Genomic DNA, 7195 nt, shown 5'->3' with positions numbered 1-7195 from the left:
AGAATAGTAAGTAGACCCAAAAATTTTAGACCTTTGACGATAACTACCTTGACTTCAGAAACACACATTTTTATGACATACCACTATTTTCTGGATTTCTTGGAAATATGTGCAAATCTTGAGAGTAACAAGCCAGATTTCGGGACTCCCAAACTGTTAACTCCTAACTGCGAACTCCCAAAAGCTGTAGATAAGTCAACTTTAGTGGAGAAGTGCACAGATCCCCCCCATTCATTCCACACCCCAGCCACAAGAACAAACAAAGGTAGTAGTATATTGGTTAAGACATATACCTTATTTTCTCAGTATAACCTACCAAGTTCTGCCCACAGAGTGGCCCCTTTTTGCATTCAGGCACCTTTTGAAAATACAAAAACTTCTTACACTAATCTGTGTTACCAGCTCCCGTGGCATAGTGGTTAAGAGCATCGCTTTCCACGCCGAGACTGGGAGGTGGCACGGGTTTGAATCCTGTCACCGGCTGTGCTGTCTGAGGTTTTCCCTGGGTTTTCCAAAGACTTTCCAGACAAATGTCGGCGCAGTTCCCCCTGAAGTCTGCCCAGGACGCATAGTAACCCCCCCGCCCTAGTTTGAACCCCCACTCCTTCCTGCTGTCCTCTCTCCATCTGTCCACGTCTGTACGCCGCTCATAGCCACAGCTGCTTCGCGGTGCTAACACCGAATTAAAAAAAAAAAAAAAAAACTGTGTTAAAAATATCCACAGCTTCTATTTTAGACTTCTTTTTGGTCAACTTGATAGTGATGGGCAAGCACCCTGACCCTTCATTTCTATGTTAAGCGAAATAAATACATTTCATGCATGCATACATACATTCATTACCTAATGCAACTGCTTGCCGTGATAAAGGCTGCCCTAGGCATATGTGATTTTGTGGTTTAAGAATGTCTGGAGCTTGGACAGTTCGGCAAGTTCCACAAGGTAATGTTGCTTCTGGTTCTTGTACAGTAGTTTTGTATTAATCTCATGTTCAAAACTGGCTTCTAGCTGTCAGACTTTCCTTTTAACTCATTGTGTTTCTGAATTACCAGCCAAACACTGCGTATGGAACATCTTTGGCTTGTTCAGTTACTTACTGCAAAAGATGTGAAATGATTAAGCTCGACTAGGCTCTAAAAGTAAAAAAAATAGATACCACGCCTGGAACACACATACGAGCTGCATTCTACTGGCATAAAACAAAGCCAGAGGAAGCTGACTATCTGCCAAATATTAGGGAGGGAAATTGGTGGCTGGCCTTGCTTTCATCCTGCGAATCGTTCTTTTGGCTAAATATTTCAGCTATTGAGACCTTGTTTCCTACTCTTCTGTTGTGGAATAATTGACTTGCCACTAGGGTTGCTACGTGACCAGTATTTCACTGGCTCGGCCGATTGAAAGGTAATACCGGCAGAACTCTTGCCAGTATTTGCAGTCAAAGGCCTCTCGTGGAGTCTTTTGCCAGACTTCTCCTTCGACATTCGACAGAAGTACAAAGAAATCTGGAGCAGTGGTCAAACTCCGCAATAACCCGATAAGGAAACTAGAAAACAGATGGGTCTCTTCTTTATCCACACCAGTCGTTCTGATGTCCCCGCTGCAGTTTCTGTCATCCTGGCTACCTTCTCAAAACACCAGTTTTTTTTTTCATGAATTGTCCACTGCATTCTTGTGTTTCAAGGGGACAGTATCTGTGGTTGTGTGAAGCCAGTTAGGAGCGCCCCCTCTCCTCGCAGAATTTCCCCTTCCCTCTCTCTCTTTAACCTTACCCTTTCCAGTGGCTGCTAAGTGGCTACCCTACTTGCCACCCCATGTATTTAAATGCTGAATTTCATCAGGAAAGGCAGCTTCCTCCTTTACATTCATTTCACAGTCACAGCACCATTTGTGGAATGATCTAGTACTACATCCGACTGATATTTGGCCCCTCTCCAAATATATGTATTTCACATATTGCATTGGTATTTACAGCTGTCAAACACTTTTATTTAGTAAAGAAAATACACAAAGCACTCAGTGTCTTACTGAACTGTTAGTAACAGGTTATGTTATAGAAACAAATCTAGGGAAGTATCATGTGGCACTAGGTCACTTCACTTGAAGGAAACTTGACCTCTGGCTGAACTGCATTACTTCTTCAAATCACGTCCTGGCAGGAATACCTTACTTGGATCAGAAACACGGTATGCAGTACCATTTATAAGAGAGTCGTGCCCCTCGTGAACGGTGTAAGCACCTTTTTCAACAAGGACATCGATGACCCTGCCTCGTCCTGGAGCGTACAACTTTGCTTCCTTCTTGGTAGGGGTAACATAGACTGCAGAGTGAGAGAGAGGGACATATGATACATAACTGTTTGTGGGTGGGCAAAAAAAAAACACGTGAGCAAACCTCACTGGAATTCAGGTATTCTACAAGAGCCAATGTGTGCAGTTAATGAAAGCCCTCTCATGCCTGAAAGGCTGAAAGCTTCAAAAGGCTTAACATTTTAGCACAAGTGCATTTGCAAGACATCATCTATGATTAACACAAGCTTCAGGACTGCAACATGTACTTACAAACAGCTGTATGATGCGATAAAGCTACACAAGTGCAGAACGAGGGGGCTGGTGTGCATTGCTTGGAGTGCCCTTTCATATTAATCTTTCTTGTGGGATCTATACAGCTCTTATGTATGCAGAACTGCTCTTTTGGATCGTTGGTACATACGTAGAGGAAGAACTCTTACAAAAAAATTAACACAATGAGGCTGGCAGACATGGACTGGCACTCGCTACTAATAACTTTACTAACAACAAGCTATGGTATTTGTCAGAGATGGGATGAATACAGAATTTTCCGAATACATATCCAAGGAAAGTTCTGCGAATTCACTAATCATTTCTTAAAAAATAGTTCAAAAGCCAGGGAAGAAAAAGCACTTCTCCTGAAAAGTGCTTTGAAGCAGAATTTACTTTCTTTGTTTACTGAAAAACAAATTAAATAGTTCACTTTCAGGAGAAAGAATAACCATATACTTCTTAAATGTAATTTATTGAACACGTTGTTCATTGATTACAGGGAATGCGTAAACTCTCGAGTCTGAATCCTTTCCATAAAACTAAAACAATCAAAAACAAAACCATGTTACTATTATACCAGAACTACTATATTCAGAACACTGTCATAATTAACGATTTCATTGTATTCAAGCAAGAACTAGCCAATTTCCTGTGTATTTAATATTTCCGTGTTATTTATATTCTACTTGTGTTAACTTTTATCTTCGCTTACCCCCTCATGTAATGCCCCAATGAGGCGCCTTGAGGTACTACCATAAATAAATAAATAAAAATACTTGTAATGTAAGAGTTCCTGTCTGAACTCTCTCGGCCCAGAGCAATGTAAACAACTGATCCCGAGATCGCTGGTTCGAACCCTGCCGAAGACGCCAGCAACTTGGTGGCAGGGTACAAGTTGCTTAGACATGCAGTCTTCCGTGTGGGACGAATATATACGGGGTGCCGTGAGGTGAGCTTTTATCGCACGCTAAACAACCCTCATGTGGGCAAAAGCAATCCACAGACAGACTCGTGTGGCGTCACCCATGATTTCCGTTGTCTCGCGACGTAACCCCCAAATTATTATTATTCCAATGTAAATAAACAAGAAAACACCCGCCGACCAATCAGGCCTTCAGCAGACTCCGGAGGCGTCTGCCAATTTTAAAAAGAAACAAACATTGTTGGCGGATTCGAAAGATTCCGTTTGATGCTTTGGGCACTGGGATTCGAGGATTCAATTGGCCCATCGTAGTATTTGTCTATAATAAAGTTGTTGGTAGTGAGTGCTAGTCCATGTCTGCCAGTCTCCTTGTGCTGTCAATTTCTTGCATTCATTTTCCCTCCATGCTCTTATGTGTGGGCTGCATAGTCACTGTGAGACTCTAGGCCTTAGAAATATAGAGATTGAAGGGGTTTGGTGACAAATATTTATCAGAACAAGTAATGTCTATTAAGTACTGTCAGACCTCTCGTGAAGAGGAATGCTACATACTAACCTCATGTTGGCTTTGTATGGGTAAAGTGAGTGGTTTCATATATCTGAAATTCGCCTGTTGAAATCTTCTACCGGTGTACGTAGGGAGAAGACTACTCAACGTTGCGGAATCTCATTCACACGAAGTTGCTAGTGGCATCCCAAAATGTCGGAAAAAGTCGCTAAAATTGAAACTGAAAGTGGCTAAACAAGTCGCAGCCTCCATTGTGCCCTTTTTGTTAGTTCCACGGTATGAAACAATGTGGTGACAGAGCTACGAGAATGTTTCAGCGACTGAGTGTGCATGATAAGACAATACAAGAGCAGACATGATAAAACAAGTCAGAGTTGGAAAAAATGAGAGAAAGTCAATGGAATTCGGAACCCTGAACATCTTCTGCAGAACGTTTTCTTGCCATCGCAGGCACCGAACGTGATTTGTTTATTACTTGCAAATGGTTCTGATGCCTTCTCGTGTTTTTGAGACCTACTATGCTTCTTTATGTCTGAGTGACAGCGTCGCATAAATATCTCACTTGGATTAGATGCATGGGGCCCTTGTGTTACGGTCTGACTGGACGCAGCTATGAGCTCTTGTGGTGCTTCTGTCTTACTTAGGAGGCATTTTGGAAAGTGCTCGTGTCTAGTCCATGCGGCGTGTCAGAAAAAAACGTCAAACTTGAAACGGCTCCAAGAAACTAGTGCTGCGAAGAGCAGCGAGCAGCAACGAAACTGCACCAACTGCAGGGGGCATGCTGAACCTCTCTGTGACCGGTGATTGGCCTTTAGCAGTTACGGTCTGTGAAAGGTGGCACAATTTTATATTATTCTTTGCCAGAGCTTGTCGTCCATGTGACAGGAAAATCTCGATTCTTCCTCACTTCATGAAGAAATATTCGTGTCACTAAAAAGTCGAACATACCAAAGTCACTAAGAAATCTGCCAATTGAAAATACAAAATTCTGTCGCTAGACAAATTTCCTCAAATTTGGCAACACTTAGACTATGTTAGGTAACTGCCAAAACTATGTAAAAAAGAGTGATAAGCCAATTCGGTACTCCACATCCACGGGTCTCATATACTGGTCACACCTTTCACTACAAAGTACAGCGCCGTCGTGAATAGCGGCTTGAACACGTTTTTATAATGTGGCGAACACAGGACAAGACAACTAGTTTGGGGACGAGGCTAGAAAGTCGCGGTAGTAGTACTTTACTTTCTGCGTGCCACGCATTTCTGTCGAAAGTTGTTAATTTTGCAGTGCAGTACCCGGTCCAAAGCCAATCCTCAACATAACAGCACCTGTGTTGCAGTGCAGTGGGTTAGACAAAGGTAAGCTGCATATGACCGTGGTTTCTATCGCAAGCCCTGGAGGTTGTACTGGTTGTACCCCCTGGCTCTCTGAGCTGTCCACCACCCCAACGCACACGGCGGCTGCTGCGTCATCATATAAAATGGTTATTTGTATAAATCAGTGGTAATAGTAGCCCACACAGTGTTCGCTCAAGTGGAGGGACGGTCGGTTGCCAACACAGCCTACCCTGTAAGAGCGCCCAGCAAGGACAGTGGCTATCAAGCGGTACTTTCGGAACCCACTGTTGTATTGGTACCCGCATAAACAAAGTGAAAATGAAAATTCTATCTGATGGGTATACCCTTACTTGCGCCACTTTCTCCGTGAAGGTCTCGTGGTCCAGGTATCAGCCGCTTTTCCTGGTCAATTTTGGGAACTGCGTGTGCAGGAGCTCCATGATACGCTCGAACGTAGTTTCCCTCCTTCACGAAATCAGGGACCTCGTTTCGATGATACTTATACGTGACCTTAGGACAACTCCCCTTTTTCGGGGGTACGCAGAAATCTTTGCGGGACATAGTTTTTCAAGCAAAAAGAAAAAATACGTAGCAACCACAGATGAACGCAACTACAACACACAGGTGACAGGGATTCAAACACAAGTCTGCGCAAGACAAAGTGCACGAAGTAGGAAAGAAGGTTTTGAGAAAGTGCGCACGGGGTAGGTACGTGTCACGTGCTTTGGCACCGTTGCAGCGATTCATGTTTCGTGCCCCTCCGGCGGCCCCGTGTGTTTTTGTATGGGACAAACTTTGCACTCTCTTTCGGTAAATAATGCACCGATTTTCATGAGACTGGTCTTGTTCGATAGCATTTGGAAATGCGCTTTGTCGCCCCAGGAAAAATTATCGGTTTTGTCAATTCATTTTTCTAAACACGTTACTGAAGTACAAAAAATTACCGAAATTGGATACCGAAGTTTTCCTGGAGCGGCAAAGTAAAAATCTTTCTAGAGCATTTTAATACCAGGATCATCTGCATCCGATTATCTGGTAGGTAACGCGCTGCTTGATTGATGTATTTTGCGCCTCCCTGTGGCGCCACACAGCAGCGTAAATCCAACACCCTATCCTTGATTCGACAGAATGGCGTAAATGCAGGCTAGCTGGTGGCTTGCCTATCATGGAATCTATCCTTGATTCCCTTTCCTTCCAGGTTTCCTTCCCCCTGTTGAATTGGAAGTCCTTGAAACAGCCCTTTTTGGGAGACTAGATAAGGGGACGACAAAAGGGTCTGCTGGTTGAGATAGTGCGTGTGTCGTACTCACTGAGTCTGTTCCCTGCCTTGGGTCTCGCCATTAGAAGTTCCAGCTTTCTCGATAAATTCACGGAATGCCCATCTGGAAAACGGGATATGCGTTGGAATTTTTGCGGCAATGTTCCAGGCTGAGGCAGCTGCCTTTAGAAAATCGGGTGCCATGTTGTCTGCTTAATTGCAAAATATACCCGAGACAAGGGGTACAGACAAATTTTCGTTACACAGCAACAAGGTTGATGGACAGCAACCTCTGCTCAATTTTCGCGTCAGTCCGTATCGCCGCTGGGGTGCACGCAAGGTCTCAAGCAAATTAATTAATGTTAGATTGCGGACACTAGGAGCACGAAAGACAACAAGGTCAAATCCCCGGACCAAGTTTACCGGGCCCTGGTTGCAGTTCTGCATTAGTTTTTTTTTTTAATTATTAGATTAAGCAATGTTGGCAATTCAGTGTTGCGGATTTGGCCGCCCAAATCGGATTTAAATCAAATCCGCATTTTTTCTGAAGGTAGTAAATCAAATCCAAATCAAGTCCGGATTTAATTTTGACACGTTAAATCAAATCCTT

General features: G+C 43.5%; 1 long non-coding RNA gene across 1 annotated transcript; it reads right to left on the bottom strand.

Annotated features, from left to right (window-relative positions):
• Nucleotides 1-1962: 1962 nt before the first annotated feature.
• Nucleotides 1963-6060, bottom strand: LOC135377651 (uncharacterized). Its single transcript, XR_010418165.1, has 2 exons — nucleotides 5678-6060; nucleotides 1963-2315 (listed from the first exon to the last, which is right to left on the bottom strand). It is a non-coding gene; the product is annotated as an uncharacterized LOC135377651 (long non-coding RNA).
• Nucleotides 6061-7195: the final 1135 nt, after the last annotated feature.

This window comes from Ornithodoros turicata, chromosome 1 (assembly GCF_037126465.1).
Source record: "Ornithodoros turicata isolate Travis chromosome 1, ASM3712646v1, whole genome shotgun sequence".
Lineage (NCBI taxonomy): Eukaryota > Metazoa > Arthropoda > Arachnida > Ixodida > Argasidae > Ornithodoros > Ornithodoros turicata.
This window is presented reverse-complemented; position numbering and strand designations above follow the sequence as displayed.